The sequence below is a fragment of the Anomaloglossus baeobatrachus genome, chromosome 1, assembly GCF_048569485.1.
Source record: "Anomaloglossus baeobatrachus isolate aAnoBae1 chromosome 1, aAnoBae1.hap1, whole genome shotgun sequence".
In the NCBI taxonomy this organism is placed as follows: domain Eukaryota; kingdom Metazoa; phylum Chordata; class Amphibia; order Anura; family Aromobatidae; genus Anomaloglossus; species Anomaloglossus baeobatrachus.
In genome coordinates, this window is record NC_134353.1 from 106,101,883 (window position 1) to 106,125,956 (window position 24,074).

At 40.6% G+C, this 24,074-nt stretch overlaps 1 protein-coding gene across 4 annotated transcripts in view; it reads left to right on the plus strand.

The window, feature by feature from the left end:
* Positions 1-24,074, plus strand: part of PCDH7 (protocadherin 7) — a 1,104,634-nt gene that overhangs the window by 62,044 nt on the left and 1,018,516 nt on the right. The gene's annotated exons all lie outside the window — the stretch shown is intronic.

Sequence of the window (24,074 nt, forward strand, 5' to 3'; positions counted from 1 at the left end):
TTCCTGACTGGAAAAAAAAAATGTCAGAAGATTTGAAAGGCTTAGCATTAAATTCTGTAACACTATTATTTTATGAGTAGCCTCATAGGAAAAAAAAATCTCTCTTGAAATATAATCTTATTGTTTTAATTTTGAAAGATTATTCTGATAAATTAGTCTCTAGACGATAATTAGTTTACAATTAGTAATCATAATGTCTTAGGTCATGGTTGAATATATTTTGCTGCCTTTTTATGAGCAATTAAAAAAAAATATATTTATTATTTTTTTTTGTCTATTTTTACTTTATTGTCTGTTTATTTTTTTTCACCTGTTATTAAATAGTGTATTTTTTTTTTAAATTTAGAATCCAGAAATGAATTGAATTTATTTTTCTGCCACTTTATGACCAATTTAAAACAAATATATTATTTCTTTCATTTTTTTGTCTATTTTTACTTTATTGTCTGTCTATTTTATTTTTTTCACCTTTTCTTAAATAGTGTATTTTTTTAATTTAGAATCCAGAAATAAAATGAATTTATTTTGCTGCCATTTTATGAGCAATTTAAAAAAATATATATATATTATTTATTTCATTTTTTTGTCTATTTTTACTTTTTTTTGTCTGTCTATTTTATTTTTTATCTCTTTTATTAAATAGTGTATTTTTTTTTTTCATTTAGAATCCAGAAATTAATTGAATTTATTTTGCTGCCATTTTATGAGCAATTTAAAAAATAAATATATATATTATTTATTTCATTTTTTTGTCTATTTTTACTTTATTGTCTGTCTATTTTATTTTTTATCCCTTTTATTAAACAGTATATATTTTTTTCATTTAGAATTCAGAAATTAATTGAATTTATTTTGCTGCCATTTTATGTGCAACTAAAAAAATATATATATTTATTATTTTTTTATTTATTTTTTTGTCTATTTTTACTTTATTGTCTGTTTATTTTTTTAAAACTTTTATTAAATAGTTTATTTTTTTTTATTTAGAATCTAGAAATGAATTTAATTTATTTTGCTGCCAGTTTAGGAACAACTTAAAAAATATATATTTAGTTATTTTTTTATTTCCTTTTTATTGTCTCTTTTTACTTTACTGTCTGTATTTTTTTTTTCCACCTTTTATTAAATAGTGTAATTTTTTTTTTAAATTTAGAATCCAGAAGTGAATGATATACTACCAATGTTCATGCCTAAATTGTGTAGATGAGGTTTTACATGTCGAGGTTGATCATACTTTGTAAGAGGCGCGCCCACCATTAAACTGCATTCCAGGTGTGGCTACTTACCTCCAGGCTTAGTAAGTTAAGATAAAAGTGTTGACTTGATTATGTATGCTACTGACGGATGAGTTAATGAGATAATTATCTCATTAAAGATAAAGAAAAAGTTTTAAAAATATGGATTAATGTAATACACATTGAACACATTATAAATTGGACGTCATCTCGGTTGTCGTGTCCTTAGTATCCAACCTTGTTAGTGAAACAGTCCAAAACAATGGATTTAATGCAAGTCAAAACAGAATGTTTGTATTATATCCTGTAATTTTCAGGTGAGTCTAAATGAAAATTTCAAGCGCAGCTGTCACTTAATCCCACACCTGTGTATGTCTTGGCTTTGGGTGGGAGCAGGGTTGTAATTACGACTGGACGGTAGCTGGTTTTCACTATTGTATCAAAAAGGTTAAAGAGGTTGTCCACTACTTTTATATTGATGGCCTATCCTTAGGATAGGTCATCAAAGTCTGATCAGCTAAGGCCCGACACCCCAGTGCCACCGGTGGTATCTGGTGGTGCTCAGTTCAGGAGCTGCTCCTTCTTCTGACAGTGACCCTGGCCAGTTTCTGCACATCCACCTCCAATTAAAATCAGGAAGACGCGGATGTGCAGTTCCCGGCCATGGTACCTATCAGTTGACGGGGCAGCTATGGAACTGAGCATTTCCAGCCACCTGCTGCCACCACAAATAACTAATCAGTGGGGGTTCTGAGTAAAGTAGTGGACAACCCTTTTAAGGCTACATTCCAACATTAGGTAAATTTAAACTGCTACAGCACTGTGCTGCTGTAGTCTTTTCACTCATTCCCTGCACAATCACTTATCCTTGCAGGAAAAATTGTGTCACCTGCAAAATCACATGGCCAATATGATTGTCCGCACATTCTTACAGGTTGGATATCTGTTCCTCTACAACAGTGGTTCCCAAACTTTTGTATCTTGAGAGCCACCTTCTGTTCAAAGGGTCGTGAGCCACATCCAGAGCCTTTTTCCCACCCCTGAATAGCGACATCTAGCTCCTGATCTCCATCCCACCTACAGAAGACCCATTGCAGGTATAATCACAGCAAAAAATCACCCATAGAAATGACACAGAGGCAGTATACTTAGATCCAGGGGTTCCCACCTTATCTACCCTCAGTATTCTTGCATCAAGTTCTCCCACCTCACTGTCTCATTCAGATTCCAGCACCTCTGACTGGGAGTAACGTCCTATTCCAAGGTCAATATATGCTCAGGCATATTTGCTCTTCTGTGTGCGGCTACTCATAAAAGTCACCATCTGGAGAGCTGCTCTTCATAGCTGTTTCTTAGACCGGGTGCTAGTGTACCAAGCTGATAGGCAGCCATGAGTCAAACATCAACAATACACGAGCCACATGGGGCTCCCAAGTTGGAGATTCCTGCACTACAATACTAAGTGTGTGTGTGTGTGTGTGTGTGTGTGTGTGTGTGTGTGTGTGTAAAACAATGGAAAGACCACATTGCCCGAGAACTGTTGGGATTAAAAGCTGCAGCATGACCACTGTGTGTGAATGAAGGCTAATCATCAATAAATTAAACGGTTGTTTCTTTAAAATGCTTGTTAGCTTTCGGAGATTATTTGGATCTTGCTTTCAGGCATATTATCACTTTTGAATTCTAGCCCAGGAAAGTGTGGGACTCTGATCAATTTATTATTCACTGCTGAGGAATGGAACAAGTTTCAAAACAATCTGTTTAAATATGTTTTTACTTTTCAAATTTTAATTGCTTATTTTTTTAATGATAACGGGTGTAACAATGAATTCTTCTGTGTATATAAGATATTGAAGAGTCCTGTATATGTTGTGGATGACATGTAGCTTCGAGGATATGGTAGATCCTGAGCTATAGCTGTAAGCGGAATACCTATTCTCTATGGCTGTTATGTTTTGGGCCACACATGATGCATACTTTGATGTAAGCACTAATGTTCACGGCTTGGCCGCACCATGTAATGGTACCTTCTATGTATACCTATACAGTAAGAATACATACATTTCTATAAAGCACTGCCCATGCTGTCTCAAAATGTCAACCCCTTAGATGCATTTAGACTATCCCAGCATAAGGTAGCCAATTTGTCAGAGCAGAGAGCACCAAAAAAAGTTGGCCCTTGATCTGGTATTCCTGGCTCATCCTTGCATCACTGCCATTTACAACTTCCCAATAGAAGTGATCAGTAATCAATATTATGCTTTTTTAGGGTGGGAAGGAGTTAACAATTTATTTTTTTAATTAAATTTAAGGACCCATTTGGAGTAGCACAAGTTATTATATAGACATTTGAACTTTTTAGTTCCTGGCATCATAATCTAATGGGGCACACATGATCTGTACCTAAAATGTTGTGATCAAAATATAACGAGGAACAAGATTTCTAAGTGGTTTTCCTTCTGAATAGTAATATTAGAAAGGATATTTATTGCTTATCCATGTTGTATTATAATTAGAGATGAACGAACACGCAGACACACTTTAGAAAAAAACAGAATTCAGGTGCTTTACGTGTGCAGACCACTGGCGTGAGCATCGCTGTGCTCGGGTACGCTTGGTGCTCAGCCCAGTGCGAGCCGCTTGTAGTGTTTGAATGGCTCATGTATAACAACAGCGTGATCGCATGTAGCGTGCACCCCAAAGAAACTTGGAAAAACCTCTCCCACCCACACCCAGAAGTGATCTGTTTATGGCTGACTGTATGTGGGTGGTATACCCCAACTGCCCAATGGTGACTTCCATTGGGGTTCAGGTCAAGTCCGGGTCCCAAACCGAACTTTATCTAAAGTCCGGCTGAGCCCGCTGAACCGAACTTCCATGGTTTTGCTAATCTATAGTTATAATCCTATGATCTGTATTCACTCTTACTTATTATATATGGTAAATGATAACCATAATTGTGAAGTTCAGGCTTTAAAACACATTAAACTAATCTTAACTGAAACCACTCATATCGCCAGGTCCCGCTGACAGTCTACTATGTATAGTGACCCCAGACAACTGGGAAGACATTGAGTGGGCATTTCTGATTTTGCACTGCCAGTCACTTTGATTTCTCAAAAATAATCTGTTATTAGATGTTTTTGTAGATGGCTTTCTCTTAGAAGACACAGAAGTGCTTGATTTCTCAAAATAATCTGTTGACATATGTTTTTGTAGATGGCTTTCTCTTAGAAGACTCAGTAACGCTCATTCTACCAAGCGTTCCTGTGTTGTCTATGAAAAAGCCACCACCATGTTACTATTGTTTCTATCAACTTCATATCATTGTAGACAGAAACTTTACATGTGGAAAACATTGATTTACAGTCTTTATAATCCTGAATAATACATGCGGATACCTGTGGAAATTATCATTAAAGTGCCAGCTCATGTGAAGGGATTTGTTTGCTCTTTGTTCTGATAATCTTGCCCTGTCTGAGCATAATGACTTATGATTATTGGCTTAAGGAGGCAATTTAACTAATTTACCTGTGTATTTATGGGTGTATTTATGGGTGTCATCCATATAGATCAGTGTAATAATTGACATTAGAAAAAACATTAGAAAATTCAGTTAGACTACTGGGGTTAAAAACCGTCATACACATCATACATATCTGCCGATATAGGTGGAACCATCTAAGGAGTAGACCTCTCAATGTATCTCCTATCAAATAGCAAAGGACAAGTTTAATTTCAACAGGCGATCTTTTTGTTTTCAGGGGTAACTGGCAAATCTTTCTCCTCTCTCCTCATCGGAAGCTTTGCATGCTTGGCTGAAAGAACAGATATCCAAGGACTATGGGCACCATAACAGATACTCTTACACATCCAAAAAGTATTGCAATATCAAGATATCACTGATTTGCTACAAATCATATTGGTTTGAATAGACTTCCACTTTACATATTTTGGGTGGTTGTGTCAAATTGTGTTGACATATGGTCTTCTAGAGGGATGCTCTTTTAAAAAAAAAATGTTATTTTCTGAGCTGAGATGAAGTTTGGGTGCAAAGTTTCTCCATCAAATGTGTCCAGCATAGACAAAAAGATCTGTCAATTGCAAGAGCAAAAATTCCATCAAAGGCAGTGGGAAAGTCAATGAAAAATTTCTGTGTAATGATAACTGAAATGATAAAGCATAGACTTCATATTCGTCTTATGAATAATTGGTTATTGTAGCGTAATTGATGGCAAGCAGTCTGCCCATGATAGGTCTTGTTAACTTCTGCATTGTTTCAGTTGCAGAACAGAAGGCGCATTGATTATCACATTATAGGTGCCACTCATGTGTAATGTGTGCTGATCGCTTGCATAGCCTATTAAAGGTGTTTTCTTGTGCTTAGGACATAGAGTAACTGGTGGGAAATCTGTGATTCCTATTTCTGATCACTTGCTCATAATAAAAGCTCAACCATGAAATGTACCCTTCAGAAGGCTTCACGAGAACGTCTCGAAGATCTCAATGAGTGAATTGGCGTTATTCTAGGTCTACAAGCAATTTCCTGCTTCAAGTTTGGCATTTGGCAACCAATTGAAGAGTAATTCTGTTTTCCTTGGCCATGGCTGTTTCAGGCCGGTCATGCATTGTAAGGGTTATAATAGTAATAGAATGGATATCTCACAACTTGATGCCTCTTTGTTAGAATAAATTGCAGTGCCCTTGAAAAGTCAAGGACAAAAATGGCTTACACCTTAAATATGTCCTCAAAATGTGTTATCACTGAGTCAATGCTATGGGCATAACTACTGCTAATTATGTTTCGGGACGCAGATCCATCAATCATACAGCAAGAAGGTGCGACTGTGGTGTTGTACAATACAACAGATAGTTTCAACTCGTACCTTTAATTACTGGTTTTAATTAGTTACAGTACGTAAGCCCATAATTACCAGGATGAGTTGGCACAACTGGAGCAGCCACGACCTTCCTTTCACTAAATAATATTTTTCTATCGTTTGGAAAATCTACAACACTAGTTGTCATTACTTTAAATGAACATGACTCTTCTTCCTACACGCATTGAAAAACATGAGCAAAAGCTTCTGTTTAGCCATATGATAACAGGATTGAAAATTCTGCACTGGAACAAAACCTAGATAATCATATTAACCATGAAAAGCCATCACGGAAAATGATTTGTATTTAATGTCTCAGAATAATCCTCGAAAATATTTTTCCACCTAGGCTTTTTGTACTAGTGCATGTCATATGTTCATGAAGAGTTCCCACATTGCATATATACTCTATATATATATATTTATATATATATATATATATATATATATTTATTTATTTGCAGTAATCTGTGCATATGAAATGTACAGTAATTGTATTATATGCTTATTTTTTTGTCTAATATGATTACTTTGTGCTCTTCAGTGCTTTATGGATGTTTATGGCTTTATGGTCTCCTATCCAAAGGGTAGTTATATATTCAGAGATAAAGGGAATCTTTCACCAGGTTTTTTCTATCTTATCCAAGAGCAGCATAATACAGTATAGGCAAAGAAGTCCTGAATCCAACAATGTATCACTTAGATTACTGGCTGCAGCAATGCCATTCTGACAAAATCAGAATTTTTGGATTTAGCCATATAGCAGAGTTGTGAAAGTTAACTCCGCCCACACAAGGCTCTCTATAGACAATATACATTGACTGTAAGGAGCTTGGTGGACTGCCGTGCGTGTGATATTGTAGTGATAAGGGTCTTGCTGCTTAAACAAACCTAGCAAATAAACAACATTTGACTGTGACAAGACAGACCTCCCTGAATTCTATGTTTTAACCCTTGCAGCATGCTGGCTTCACATTACATAGTAAAAACCTGCTGACAGATTCCCTATAAAGACAACATAATTTTTTGTACAGTTCTAACAAGTAAAACATGATGCATGCCTCTTCTTCTCTAAGGCAGCATTTATACTGATCGTTTAAGCTGTTAAATGAGCTCCAATTGTCTATATTGCAGTCTGATCAGCTTTTTTTATAGCCTGTTTAAACAGACCAACTATTACCACGATCATTCTGCGTTCATTGAACATCATTGTTCTTGGCAGCACATCACCTGTTTACACATAAAGATGTGCTGCCGAGATCTATGATTTTGAAGCAAGATTAAAAAATCACTTGACCCGATGAACAAAACATTTTGCTCATTTATCAGGTGACCGGGAGACTGTGTAGACATGTTGCTAATTAGGAAATGACTGTTCTTAAAAACATATTCCCAATTATCATACAGTGTGAATATAGCTGAAGAAGCAAATTGTATTCAAAGTTACTTCCTTATCCTTACTCCTATTGTGGATAGAATACATATTCTTTTATTTGGACTCTAGGAGAAAATAATTAATAAATAATACATATTTCACTGGTTTATTATTTGCAGTGTAAAGTTTTCCAGATTACCACCAAAGATTTGTTTGAGACTCGAAATAGGCCTGACATTGCAGATTATTTTGGCCTGTTCTAGAATACCCACCGTAGCCAGTGAGCAATAATGGGGTTCAGGTCACAAGAAAATAAAAATCAAAACGTTTATACCCAGCATTTAGCATTAGGGGACATTCTATGGTCTGGTTACAGCGGGTTTGTCAGCAAATTAAAAAACTGGACAAATAACAGGAACTGTGTGATATTTAGAGATTAGGATGAGTAAACCAAGGTTCAATGTTCTTATCAAGCACAGACTTTGCAAAAAACCCCGCAGAGTTTGGGTGCTTTACATATACAAACCTCTCTCCAGAACAGCTCTGTGCTCGGGGACGCTTGGTGCTCGGCCCAGTGTGAGCCGCTTGCAGTGTTTGATCGGCTCTCACTGGGGATAACATCAGCATGATTGGAAGTTGTGTGTACAAAAAGAACAAACAAAAAAATCCCGCCTACCTGCCCTGGAAGGGATCTGTTTATCGCTGGCTGCATGTGGGCGGAGAGCCCAACTGCCCAATCAGTGACTTCCATTGGGGTTAAGGACAAGTCCAGGTCCCAAACCAAACTTTATCTAAACTCCGTCTGAATCCGCCAAACCAGATTTCTACGGGTCTGCTCATCTCTGTTGAAGATGAGCTCAGGAAGTTCAGGTTCTGCGGGTTCACATGGACTTTAGGTACAATTCTGATTTTAACCCATATTTCTCCTGAATCCCATTGGAAGTCACTGATTGGACAGTTCGCCTCTCTGCCCACATGCAGCCAACCATAAACAGATCTCTTTTGGGGGAGGGAGGATTTTTTTAATTTATTTTTTTGTGTGCACACTACATCCGATAACACTGTTTTTGCCCCAAGTGCGAGCCGATCAAACACTGAAAGCGCCTCACACTAGGCTGAGCACTGAGTGTACCCGAGCACAGTGATGCTTGCTTGAGTAGTTTGCATACGTAAAGTACCCGATCTTCAAAGTCGAACACTGATTTTTTTGTAAAGTCTGTTTTCAGTACAAAGCTCGTACTTTAAAGTTCTGGTCCATTCATCTCTAGTTATAAAAAAATTAAAAAAAAACCCTAACATTCACCTATTCACCTACCCAATCCCCCCCTATAAAAGCAGTGCTCCGGGCCTCTCTGGTGGTTTTTGTAACCTTTCTTGCAGCAATTTTATCCCAGCCTCAGCAGTGATTGTCTGCAGTGGTTACATAGATGCACATGATGACATCACTGCAGGGAAGTAAACTAATGTCTATAGCCGAGGGGGATTGAACAAGTGAGTATTGGTTTTTTTTGTCCTTTTAACACATTTCTTACTCCTAGTGTAAAGTTTAAGACCCTCTCTTAACAGCCACTAATCCTTCAGTCTGCCTTTTTTTCTGTTTTGTAATTAGAGAGCAAACATATTTTAGGCAATAGGCTTAGGGATAGGAAGTCAGGAAAGATCACTATCCCCATGACCATGGCTACTTTCTCTCCGAACTTGCGAAGGTCTAAAAATATTTTCTAACCTAGGTGTGAATGACGGGAGATGACTTTTATGTATAACGTGCCTTTAATAAGCTGTAGAATAAGTCACTTCATTCTATAAAACATCTACACTTAACACTTACGCTACCGTTAGAGTGCAATCATTGGTAGACTCTTTATATAGTACCTTGAATCTTTCGTAAGGCGTCAAATAAATGGTTAATAAGCTGAAATGGGCTTCTAATCGTATCTCTTGTAAAGAGGTAATATAAATCAGTCATATAACAGGTACCAAGCTTCCTTTCATTCCTTCTCCACAACCTCTGTGATTATTATGGAATGAGGGCATTGTCTACACAAGAAGGACCCTTATCTAAATTCCAAGCAGACAATGAAAACGGCCATCAAGGAGTGAAGAGAAGAGGAATTTGCCCAGAGGAGCTTTGGGTGTAATCAATATGTTGTGGTCAGCAGTTTGCTGGGATTTTTGTAATTGCCTCCATCTGACAAGGGGCACTTGAGAATGGTTCACCTGTGCCGTCATCTCCAACTGAGCAGAGGGCCTTCATCTCTGATAACAATCAGATCTGATTTCTGGGCTCTCCTCCAGGTAAAAAAAGGTGCAGTGATTGTCTGCGTTCTCCTCCACCGGTACATATGGGAGCTCGATGACGTAGATCATAAAGGAAGGTGATGACCCCAGTCTGAAGCTTTTATCTGTTCTTCTTCTCTTTGTGATGAAAGAATTCCACTGCAAGCCATTAAGAAATCTCCGGGGCTCCTAGATTCCTGACTACGACTAAGCAGCTGGTAATGAATGTACAAACAAATCCGTATGATCTAAGACGGTAAAGGTGCGACGTGAATATTCAACGGGAAGAAAAAAATTAAAACACATTGCTTTTGACAAATATCCTAGAAGCCTAAATTCCCCATATCGCCAGGAGGTCTATGGGTTCATTGTAGTGAAACCGAAGGCTTGAAATAGAGATGCAGTGAAATACTGAGTATTCATCGCGGCCCCTGCAGCATTGGCTGCAAATATTCGCATGTCGCTTTTACTAAACGCAATGCTGAATAGTATTCTTTCATCTCTGGTCCTATTCTAAATGTAAGTCGAACGAGATCCAAAAAGCTGAGCTAAAGGGATTTTTTTTTTTGCAGTCTGCGGATAGAAAATCCATTGTGATGACTTACCTTGAATTTGCCATAAAGCTTTTGATCTAAGGGTGAATTTCTCTCCGGAGGGATGTTTTTTTGCCTCTTACTGAAATTCAAATAGCGTATTCCCACTCCGCAGCGTATCTTGTCGCTCTGAAATTATTACAAGTGCATTTTCTATTTTTGTTATAGTCAGAAAATCACAATTTGATTGCCCAGAAAAGTACACGTTTAGAAATAGGAAGGGAGAAAGCCATGCTCGGTGCCTTCGTAGGAAATGCAATTCCAAACTGTTGACCCGCTGGATGAAATGTGACAACTAGCTAACCATCATTAGTTTAATTTCCTCACTGCTAGTTTCTAGCTCGGCATTAGAAGCTAATGCATTGCCAGGCCCCGCAGCCATGGACTACTAAAGCAGAAAGCCTTCTACGAAAATGAACATGTCTGATAATAGAAAACGAGACGCAAAGGTTACGCTGTCATGGAAAGCCGCCGTTATTCTATTTCCAGGCTTGTACACACTAATGCATGAAAAATTATACACATATTTACAAAGACTGAACATGAAAATGATTGGAAATGGGCAATTCTAGTAAATTTACATAAAGAAAAACTCTAGTAATATGAATGATATAATCCTAATTCCTTCCAATCGTATCCAGTGTCTATACTAAATAGAGGAGTCTTCTCCCGAGCTGCACCAATCCTCTGGAACGCTCTACCCCAAGAAGCTAGGACGAATCACAACTTACTCAGCTTCAGACGCTCCCTAAAAACAGCTCTTTTTAGGGTGGCCTATCACACTCCCTAGCTCAGTGTGTCTCAACTCCAGTCCTCAAGACCCATCAACAGATCATGTTTTCAGGTTTTCCTCAATATTAGACAAGGAATAATTTCATCACCTGTGCAACATTAATGAAAGCCTGAAAACCTGATTGAGGAAAACCTGAAAACATGATCTGTTGGTGGGTCTTGAGGACTGGAGTTGAGAAACACTGACCTAGCTGAATTAAATTCACACAGTCCCTTCACAACCTCTCAGAACATAACTCCACGTCAAACTCCACCGCACCAAATGCATCTCAAGTCTCTGGCTGACTGGTCCAGGAAGCCATTATCTATCCCCCATTTCCTTGACCTGGCTGGATTGTCATTGTAAATGAGCACTTGTACCTTGCCCCCCCATCTCATTGTAGATTGTAAGCTCTCACAAGCAGGGTTGTCTTTTTTTTTCCATACTCTGATTATTGTATTTTCTATAACTGTTACTTGTTTGTATATGATCCTCCTGAATTGTAAAGCGCTGCGGAATATGTTGGTGCTATAAAAATAAAGATTTATTATTATTATGATTATAGCGCCTGTGCACACCTTGTAATTTTGTTGCATTTTTTCTGCACAGTTTTGTTAGAAAACCTAAGGCTATGTGCCCACGCTGCGGATTTACCGCGGATTTTGCGCGGATTTTGCCGCGGATTTGCCGCGGATTTGCCGAAAATCTGCAGCAGCAGCACTTCCAAGCCATTTCAATGGCATTTTGGAAATGCTGTGTCCATGCTGCGGATTTTTCCGCTGCGGATTTGCCGCGGATTTTGATCCGGAAAAATCTGCAGCATGTCAATTGTTTGGTGCAGATTTGGTCCGGATTTTTGGTTTTGAATGGGGGAAAAAAAAAATGAAATCCGCATCAAAATCCGCGGCAAATCCGCGGTAAATCCGCGGTAAATTCGCGGCAAATCCGCGGGTGCGGATTTGCCGCGAAAGTCGCGGATTTTCAGGCAGAAAAATCCGCAGGGACATTCTAGCATGGGCACATAGCCTTAGTGGTTTCGTGATGCCAGAACAAGTGATTGACAATCCTGAAACTCATTTTCTCCTTCCAGATTGGGTGCAGATTTAAATCCTCATAATGTCAATTCTTAGGCTATGTTCACACAGGGTTTTTTTTTCGATGCATTTTTTTTTCCTGACCAAAACCTGATCTTGTGGCAGGAACTCCCCTTTTGAGTTATCTGCATTTTTGGTGCAGTTTTTAGTGATGTTTTTTGGTGCGGATTTGCTGCGTTTTTTTTCTACGAAATGGGTTATATCAATGAAAAAACATTGTAAAAACGCTGCAAAAAACTGACATGCTCATTATTTGAAATCTGCAGCAGAAAAATCCGCAGGGACATTCTAGCGTGGGCACATAGCCTTAGTGGTTTCGTGATGCCAGAACAAGTGATTGACAATCCTGAAACTCATTTTCTCCTTGGAGATTGGGTGCAGATTTAAATCCTCATAATGTCAATTCTTAGCCTATGTTCACATAGGGTTTTTTTTTTTGATGCATTTTTTTTTCCTGACCAAAACCTGATCTTGTGGCAGGAACTCCCCTTTTGAGTTATCTGCATTTTTGGTGCAGTTTTTAGTGATGTTTTTTGGTGCGGATTTGCTGCGTTTTTTTTCTACGAAATGGGTTATATCAATGAAAAAACATTGTAAAAACGCTGCAAAGAACTGACATGCTCATTATTTGAAATCTGCAGCAGAAATGCAGGTATTTGACAAAACAGTCAGGAAAAAATCTGCAGGTGTTTGTGTCCGTGCATGAGATTTCACAAATCTCATACACTTTTCTGGGACTGGAAAAAGCAGTTTTTTATTAGCATGGATTTGCATGAAACCAAGGCAAATCTGCAGCTAAAAAAAAGCAGCAAAAAATCCCTGTGTGAACATAGCCTCAGGCTATGTGCGCACGTCCATGCTGAAAAATCTGCAGCGATTTGACAGTGCATGTGCGCTTCAAATCACTGCAAAAACACTGTGTAATGGATACAGTGTGTCTGCAGAATAGATGCCGATTTCATGTGCTCTGGATGCTGCCTCTCCCATAGACAGAGTGGGAGCTGCATCCAAAGCGCACAAAATAAGTGACATAGAAAAAAAACAAAGAGAAAAATTGCATGAAAAATACCCTGACTATAAATACATAAATAGCAAGTGCTTAATAACAGGGTACTTAGTATATACATTTTTGCAAAAAGGTAAAAAGCTGTCTCACCTCGTCACGGTGTACCCATCTGAGACAGTCCCAAAAATGTATACACTAAGTACCCTGTTATTAAGCACTTGCAATTTATTTATTTATAGTCAGGGTATTTTTCATGCAATTTTTCTCTTTGGTTTTTTTCTAGTCTTAAGGCTGCAATTCACATGCTTGTAATGTTGCATGTTTACTGAACATTGTTTCAGCTCAGTTTTTTTGTGTTTTTTGTCTGTTATCTTGCTTTAATGCAAGTTGGGGGTGCAGCCCTCCTGATACTGAGGCTGAACAATTACCTGCTTCTCACTTTTTGCTGTGTATTTAATCTGGGACCCAGCTGACCACTTTACCATTCATATTGAAGTTTTGACATGACACAAGTCAGGTACAGAATATGTTTTTAACTTTAGTAGGTTAGGGACTGTCTCAGATGGGTACACCGTGACGAGGTGAGACAGCTTCTTACCTTTTTGCAAAAATGTATATACTAAGTACCCTGTTATTAAGCACTTGCAATTTATTTATTTATAGTCAGGGTATTTTTCATGCAATTTTTCCTCTTTGTTTTTTTTCTAGTCTTAAGGCTGCAATTCACATGCTTAATGTTGCATGTTTACTGAACATTGTTTCAGCTCATGTTTTTGGTGTTTTTTAAAATAAGTGACATGTTCCATTTTTAAGTGCAGCGATTTGGATCAAAATTTCAGCATGCAAATCGCTGCGCTCTCAAACACAACGTGCGGATGGATTATGCACATAGCCTTACAGTATTTTTGCTGCAGATTTCACCTATACTAATGAGTGGGGAAAAATCTGCACCAAAAATGAAGAAAAAAAACAAAAAATGCATCAGAATTTAGCAAAAATGTAGTATTTTATGATGTTTTTCCTGCCAAGAGATGCAGAAATTTCTGCACCAAATAATTAACGTTTGCATTTACCCTTAAAGAGGTTTTCCTACAATCATAAGGGATACCCTATTCATTGGTTAGGGGATAACTTACTAACTACTGAAGGCTCAACTGCTAGGACCCTCAGCAATGCCAACAATGGGTCTCTAGATCCCCCCCTTAAAGGGCTATTCCCATCTCCAAGATCCTATCCCAATATGTAGTAGGTGTAAAAATAATAATATTAGCAAATACCTACCGGATGTGCGTCACTTTCGATTTGACCCCACCGACATCACACCTGCGATGTCGTAGTGTGCAAAGTACCCCTAAAGGCCCCGTTACATGCAACGACTTCGCTAACGAGATACCGCTGGGGTCACGGAATTCGTGCCGCACATCGGGCCTCGTTAGTGTCGACGTTGCGTGTGACACATACGAGCGACCGCTAATGATCCGAAAAACGCCAAAAATCGTTGATTGTTGACATGTCGTTCCTTTCCCAAATATCTTGGATGCAAGTTGTTCGTCGTTCCTGAGACAGAACACATCGCTATGTGTGACACCCTGGGAACGACGAACAACAGTGTTCCTGCGTCCTCTGGCAATGAGGTGGGAGTGACGTTAATGCTGTTGTTCTCCGCCCTCCGCTTCTATTGGTGGCCCGCTGTGTGACGTCGCTGTGACTCCACACGAACCTCTCTCTTAAAAAAGAGTTTGTTTGGCGGCTACAGTGACTTTGTTAGAAAGGTATGTGCGTGTGATATGTACTACCGATATTGTTCGCCATGGGCAGCGATTTGCCCGTGATGCACGCACGATGGGGGCGGGTGCGATCGCTGGTGACACCGTTAGCGATGTCGCAGCGAGTAAAGCGGCCTTTAGCCCATTCAAGTGAATAGGATTGAGCTGCGCATCTACTATAACCTACAGCACAATGCCTGGTAAACAATGCAGACAATGCAGTACCTATGAGTCCATTATGGCCTCTGCTATCATCTCTTTAGAAAGGTAGACAGAAGTTTCACCTCCCCCACTTATTCCAATACCGATGGTCTATTGATTTCTTCATCAGTATGTAAGTCACAATAAGCCACTTTAATGTCCTGATGAAGTTGCGCCCCATAATTACTTCATATACCCCTAACAGTGACATTGCATGTATGACATTGTCAGACATATATGAAGTCATTGGTCAAACAGGGTTTAATATCTAATCATGTGTAATATTATCACAACCGGTACTCCCTGGGATTCTGCCTATTTCTTAAGGGCACGTTACATGCTACGATATATCTAACGATATGTCGCCGGGGTCACATTGGTAGTGACGCACATCTGGCATCGTTTGACATATCGTACCATGTGACAGCTACAAGTGTCTGTGATCGAGCAAAAATACTTACCTTATCGTTGCTTGTTGACACGTCGCTCATTTCCTAAAAATCGGACGTCCTTCTGCGTGCCGGTTGTTCATTGCTCCCGAGACAGCACACATCGCTCCGTGTGACACCTCGGGAATGATGAACTGCAGCTTACCTGCGTCCAGCCGGCAATGCGGAAGGAAGGATGTGGGCGGTATGTTATGTCCCGCTCATCTCCTCCCCTCCGCTTCTATTGGCCGGCCTCTGTGTGATGTCACTGTGACGCCGAACGTCCCTCCCCCTTCAGGAAGTGGATGTTCGCCGCCCACAGCGAGGTCGTTTGGAAGGTAAGTACGTGTGACAGGGGTTTACGACTTTGTGCGACACGGGCAAGAAATTGCCCGTGCCGCACAAACGATGGGGACGGGTGCGATCGCACGAGAAACTGACGTGTGTAAAGCAGCCTTTAGTTACAATAAATTAATATATAATTATAGTCTACACAGATTTTTCAGCCCAAGGTTGGTTTGTTACTGGTTTATTGGTTGATTTTCTCCTACACTTGATGAGATACCTGATGGACTTTATTTTAAATCAATTCAGATCTTTCTGAAAATGGATCCATCTGACCTTTCCAGACTATGAAGAATTCCAGCAATAACCACTGAACAGGGTCTTAACGGCCTTCTAAATAGGGGGTGATCATCCACAAAATCCTATACAACCAATGCCCCTTGTATTCATGCCCAGTGATTGGATGGTCAAGGATAATTTATTACTTTCTAGGATCTTTTAGGGGACGTACACTACATATATTTAGGGGGCCAAAAATGTCGACGTTTTAAGCAAAAGATGCTTCTGATAGCTCACTTTTTCACATTTAGTAAACCCAAAGCATTTTATATGTCTTTTTGTTTGTTTTCTGAGTGGTTTTTTTTTTACAGTCTGTGTGTTTTTATGTGTTTTTGTATAGTCTGCTGTATTAGTATCTTCCAGACATTTTTTAACTCCAACTCAATTCAACAATGAAACTTTTGGGTTTTTTTTGAGTGAAAGTGTAGACAAATCGCTCAAAATGATGCCCGGCTGTTTTATTGGTGTCTTCTAAGCCTTCCAATTGACTTATTTGTAAATATGGAGCATCTTCTAAGCTGAAGGTGCCTGAAAAATTCTTTTAACCATTTGGTTTCTTGGGAAACCTGAAGTAGTTGAAAAATACTCAAAAACTTGAATGTATGAAGAGCAAGTCATGTTTACATAAGGATGCTTATGTTCATTCTTGGGAATGGTTTGTTAGCTCTTCATGAGGCTGGTTCTTAAGTAAAGTTACTCCAAACCCTCCTGAAAAGACATTGTGTGAACATACTCTAAGGCTACTTTCACACATCAGGTTTTTGCCATCAGGTACAATCCGGAAAAAAACGGGTAAATCGGATCCGGTACCGCATCCTTTTTATCCCCATAGACTTGCATTGTAACCGGATTGTACCTGATGGCTTTGCGTTGCATCCGGTTTTTTCCGGATGCGGCAAAATTTATCAAAGCGGCGGCCGGAGGCAACGTATCTTGCAACGTTTTTTTGTCCGGCAAAAAAACCGCATCGCGCCGGATCCGGCGCGATACGGCGTGTTTTACAATGAAAGCCTATGGACGCCGGATCCGGCGCAATGCGGTAAAAAATGGATGCGGCTACCGGATCCGTTTTTGTAAACTGCGCATGCACCAAATTAATTAAAAAAGCTGATCCTTCAAAAAAAAGGACAAACCGGATGCAAAAACGGATGCAAACCGTATCCACCGGATCCGGTTTTGTACGCATCCGGCATAACGGATCCGTTAAAAACCGGATCCGGTGGATACGGTTTGCATCCGTTTTTGCAGGATCCTTTGCATCAGGAAAAAAAAGGATTGTGCCTGAATGCAGAAAACTGATGTGTGAAAGTAGCCTTAGGCTACTTTCACACTTGCGTTCAGCGCATTCCGTCACTATGGAGAATAGCGCAGTCCATTAACGCACTGCGCTATTCTCCATAGACTTATATGGACGACGCACTGTAACGCAAGTGTCTGCGTTGCATCCGCTGGACGTCGCAGCGTCGTTATTTTGACGCTGCGTCGGGCGGATGGAACGCTGCATGTAGCGTTTTTCTGTGCTTGGCGGAGTGTCAAAAAAACGCAACCTGCAGGAATCCGTTTGTCATCCGTTGTTTTTATAATGGACGCCTATGGTGGCGGATTCCGTTAGAATGAGTCATTTGACGGATTCCGTTAACGCATCCGTCTTTACACAACTGCGCATGCCCAGATGTGTAAAGTCAAGGAAAAAAACCTATAACGGATTGCGTTATTTTGTACGATCCGTAGCATCCGTTGTGCCACTATATGCAACGCATCCGTTGCATGTGTCACACAACGCAATGCTACGGATCCCATCCAACGCAAGTGTGAAAGTAGCCTAAAGGTAAAGTCACCTATAGCTGTTGACATTTGTATAGTCCTTGGCTGAGGAGCAACAGTGAGAAGGCCCCATTTTGACAGTCACAGTAGGTGTCAAATAAATTATAGGGAAATGCTTGGAAAGACCTGCGAAAGAACTTAAGGCTAATAATTTTGAGTTTTTTTTGCACAACCATGTGGCCATTAGCTATAAGTAATCCATCTGAACTCCCTTCCCCGCTGTGACTGTAAGGAGAGAGGCAAATCACAGCCACAATTCAGTGGTTGTGTGACCTTACTCTCTTGATGACGTCAGAACCGAAGTGAACAGGAATTTGCCACTTGCAAGTGAACCTGTATGAGAAGTGGAAATGAGCAATTATGTGAAACCTTTATTATTATTGAAGCATAGAAATACAAATAAATGAGTGGAGATCAATGGTAAACAGTTGATTGATGCTTATTTTTGTCAATTTATCCGTTTGTTTAAAAGTACAGTCTTAGGGGCCCTTTGCACACTACGACATCACAGGTGCGATGTCGGTGGGGTCAAATCGAAAGTGACGCACTTCTGTCGTCGCTCTCGACATAGTAGTGTGTAAATCATTTTAACTACGATTACCGAGCGCAAAAGCGTCAGTATCGTATGATCGGTGTAGTGTCGGTCATTTTCATTATTTTGGCTGCAGCGACAGGTACGATGTTGTTCCTCATTCCTGCGGCAGCACACATCGCTGTGTATGAAGTCGCAGGAGCGAGGAACATCTCCTTACCTGCGTCCCACCTGCAATGTTGAAGGAAGGAGGTGGGCGGGATGTTTACGTCCCGCTCATCTCCCCCCCCTCCGCTTCTATTGGCTGCCTGCCGTGTGACGTCGCTGTGACGCCACATGACCCGCCACCTTAGGAAGGAGGCGGGTCGCCGGCCAAAGCGACGTTGCAGGGCAGGTGAGTGCATGTGAAGCTGCCGTAGCGATAATGTTCGCTACGGCAGCTATCACCATGATATCGCAGCTGGGGCGGGGACTATCGCGCTCGGCATCGCAGCTATGGCTTGCGATGTTGTAGTGTGCAAAGGGCCCCTTAGGCTAAGTTCACATGTCCAGTTGGGAAACTCATCCGTTTTTTTTTTTTTAACATGTGGAGTCTATGGACAACAAATCTATTAACAGATTGCTATTTAGCCATCCATTGTACTTGCATTTGTAACGGATCTTTTGTTTTCCTAATGGATCCATTACAAATGGATAATAAATAGCAATCCGTTAACGGATACGTTGTTCATATACTCCACATGTTAAAAACATATCTGATCGACATCGGTTATTTAACAACAGACAAATAAGTTGTGTTTGCGCAACTTTTTTGCAATCGGATCTCTAACGGATCCGTGATTACAAATGACTACAGGACATGTAAAGCCAACCTTAGGCCACTTTCATATTGCATTCCAACCTCCGTTCAGTGATTCTGTTGGGGCTTCCGAAAAATGGTTTTCGGACATATGACTTGATGAGGCCATTGATTATAATGGTACAGACGGAGTCACCGTGTGCTCTGTGGTGCTGCATTTTCGGGAGTATATGCTTATTGGAGGTGGACACCCAGACGCAGTATTCTATGTCTGGGTGTCCGCCTCCAGAAAGCGTATACTCCCTAAAATGGTGCACGTCAGCACACGGTGACTCTGTCTGCACCATTATAGTGCCCGTATAGTACCCGTTGGTGCATATGTCCAAAACCCGTTTTGCGGGGGGTTCGGATGGAATCCCCAAAGAGATCACTGAACGGAGATGGAAACACAATGTGAAAGAGGCCTTAGAGATTTTCCCTCTACCGGTAGTAGAACATGGGATGAGTCCTGACGACAGTATCATTTTACTTCTACTTTTTCACAGTGCTGAGCACATCTGACATAAGATACATTTCTATTATCCAGCAGGACACTTACGGAGTTCTTAAGTCAAGAATCGTCTTAGTGTGACATTACTGTTTTTGCCTTGAAATCCTCTTTAAAACACCATCCTCCATAGAAGGAAAGCAATCTAATGTAAAGTTTGAATAAAAAATGAACATATAAAGCAATGATAATCCCTGTAATTAATTTAAGGACAATTAATTACTTTATAGCAGTTAATGAAGCAGCGCTTAAGAACGGTGACTCCATTCAGCCGTATTCTTCGTGTACCTTCTCAAACCTCTCTGCCTTCTATCATAATTTGCAAGTCTTTGAAATCCACTAAAAGAGGTTTTTGAAGTAAAATGAAAAAAAGATGCAATAAATTATGTTCTTCAAACATGCTCTTTACGGTCCATATGGTATCCTGAGGGGTGGTTTGTTGATTGCCAAAAGTCTGTAGCACCACTTAAAAAAAAAAAGAAGAAAATCTGAGACACTAAGAAACAAAGGAGTCTCATCACAGGCATGCAAATCACATTGTAAATGGAACTCCCATGGGTGAGCAGCTAACTAGGTGCCTTTGAATGAATCCCAAAAAAACACAGCTCTCCAATTTACACAAATCGGAAGGCATGTTGGATTCCTCTCCGTCTCCTTTCAGCGATGTTGCGCGGCGAGCCACCTTCTCTGTTTGATGCGCTAATCAAGTCTACTCTTCCCATTGTCTCTTGGTGTCAGGTGTCAACGAGTGTTAAGCAGTCAAGCGATTAGAACTTTCCAAAGAATAAGGAAAGATTTCAATCTTCATTTTCTCGGTTGGATTTCGTAGTCGTAGTAGATTTTCAGTATGTTTTGGCTTTTTTTTTTCTCGCCTTAGAGACAGTGAACGAGACATTAAAACTTAAAAGCTCTGTAATTGTTTGGTGTATATTGAGAAGGACAATTACGGAGAGTAGCAGAATAAAAAAAAAAGGCTTTGATTGTGAATTGTCCCCGTGTTTAACAGCTACGGTCTATGCGGCAAAGTTTGCATAGTGATTGCCATCAGAAAAGAATAAACTTTCCGCGTCTGCTGCAGAGAAATGTAGGAGTATAATTGTAGTGTAGCATTTCTCTGATATCCTTTCCTAGCTGTACACACTGTAGCCAAGCTGACGGCGAACAACGTAAATGAATGGGCCGAGGGATAAAATACAAAAAGGTAAGCATGTGAAAAGTATGCGCATGTATATACTGTACACAGATACACACACACACGCACACACACACACACACATACTCGTATACGTCCCAGGTGTAGCCAGAAGTGGAATATGTCATTATTGTAGCACGACTATACAAATTGCATGGAGACTGCTCATTTACTTTGTATTGGAGAGACCACACAATGTCAATTAGTGCAGAAAATAAATGTAGATGGCTGATGCTTAGGGGTACTTTGCATGCTGCGACATCGCTGGCCGATGCTTGCGATGCCGAGCGTGATAGTACCTGCCCCCGTCGCACATGCGATATCTTGTGATAGCTGCCGTAGCGGACATTATCGCTACGGCAGCTTCACACGCACTTACCTGCCCTGCGACGTCGCTCTGGCCGGCGACCCGCCTCCTTCCTAAGGGGGTGGGTCATGCGGGGTAACAGCAACGTCACACGGCAGGCGGTCAATAGAAGCGGAGGGGCGGAGATGAGTGGGACGTAAACATCCCGCCCACCTCCTTCCTTCCGCATAGCCGGTGGACGCAGGTAAGGAGATGTTCCTTGCTCCTGCGGCTTCACACACAGCGATGTGTGCTGCTGCAGGAACAAGGAACAACATCGTATCTCCTATTGGTGCGACATTATGAAAATGTCCGTTACACAGATCACCGATTTACGACGCTTTTGTGATCGTTTATCGGCGCATCTAGGCTTAACACGTTGCGACATCGTTACTGGCACCGGATGTACATCACTTTCGATTTGACCCTGACGATATCGCAGTAGCGATGTCGCAGCGTGCAAAGTACCCCTTAGTTTTAACTTCTACCTTATTCATGTATGCGCATAGTGCAGAATCCATCACACAAATTCACATTATATAGACATACAGATCTACATACACCCATGTACTGTACACACACATAAAATGTACAAACATTCACGCCTACATGCACACAACTACTGTACACACACATAATGTACACACATACATACAGAACACGTAAGGCCTAAGCCACACGGCATGAAAATCGGTGCGAGTGAAGAGCGATAAAAAATCGCAGTGTACTCGGATCAATATTAGCCTGTGTGTCAGCACACATGAGCGATTTATTTTCTCAGCCCTAATCGGATCAAGAAAACAATCTCAGCATGCTACGGGTGCAATGCAATCATTGTTTCTCTCGCACCCATTCAAGTCTATGAGATGAGAGAATAATTGCACTGCACTCACGGTACACCGGTGTACCGCGAGTGCAGGGCGAGAATGGCAATAGCCGGCTACGGAGGAGAGAGGGAGATAAATCCCTCTCTCCCCTCCTCAGCGCCGGTCCGCCCCCCCGCAGCTGAGGTCCGGTCGCACGATCAGACCTCAGTCGCAGGGACACTCGCATGACACTTGGCTCTGCTGTACTGCCAGCGTGAGCTGAGTGTCATGCGAGGGGATCGCAGTAATCCCCGTGTGGCCCTGGCCTAAGTACTGTACACACACATAAACACACATAATGTACACACATATATGCAGTACACGTAAGTACTGTACACACACGTACACACATAATGTACACACATACACACTAACATACACGCATGTACTGTACACACACACAAATGCACACTTACATATATGCAGTACTGTACACACATGATGTGCACTCATACACACACAATGTACAAACTTACACCCCTACATAGACAAATGATACTACCTACTGTATATAGACACATACTTTACATACAAACACAAATACACATACTGTAGACAAATGCACACATACCAAACATGCCCACACTCAAATACAAGCACAATGTACACACTAACATACACACATGCAAACAAACATACTGTGCACAAATATCACACATCCGCAATCACACCTACACACAAGTACAAGCATACACAATGTACATACCTACATACCCGCACACACTATATACACACATACTGTACACACAAATATACAAAGTGTACACAAATACAGTGTGTCCACCCATATCCTGTCCACAGTCATTTACTTGAGAACAGCGGCAGCTATAGGAATAGAAGTGGTGTCTAGGTATAGTAAAGTAGCCATGCTCTACGCAATGAAACCACCTGGTGGAAAACAACGGAGTTAGCATTTTTATCTTGAAAATGGAACAAGATAGAGAAAAAAAGTGAAATACAAAGTTGTAGGGCATCATCAATTCAATATGAATCAACACCTTGCATACAGAGATGCTATGATTAGAATGTGTAATCAACTCACAAGGCTGCGGACATGAAGCGATATCTTATGGAGGGAGACCTTCCTACAAGTCATTGGGTATAGTGGCTGTGTGGAGTGGCCTCCACGCTCACCTGACCTGACCCCATTGGACTTCTTTCCGTGAGGTCACATCAAACAGCAGGTGTATTCGACCCCCTCCACCAAAATTGCAGGACCTACGACGACGTATCACAGATGCTTGTGCAAACGTGTCACCTACCATATTGCACAACGTGCAGCAAGATACAGTATGCTGTACAGAGTCCGGATGTGCGTTGAAGCTGACGGTGGCCACTCTGAGCATCAAAGTTAAATGAGCGCCATATGCGTGACCAGCATTCAATGTTTTGGGGGGGTCATGGGTTTCATATCATAGCATTTCTGTATGCAAGCTGTCGATTCGTATTGAATTGATGATGCCCTACAATTTTTTAATTCACTTTTTTTCTCTATCTCGTTCCGTTTTCGAGATAAAAATGCTAACTCCGTTGTTTTCCACCAGGTGGCACTATAGGTGGTTTCATTGCGTAGCGCATGGCTACTTTACTATACCTAGACACCACTTCTATGCTTATAGCTGCTGCCATTCTCAAGTAAATGGCGGTGGACAGGATATGGGTGGACACACTGTATATACACATACAAACACACCTACACACAAAAATACAAGCATAT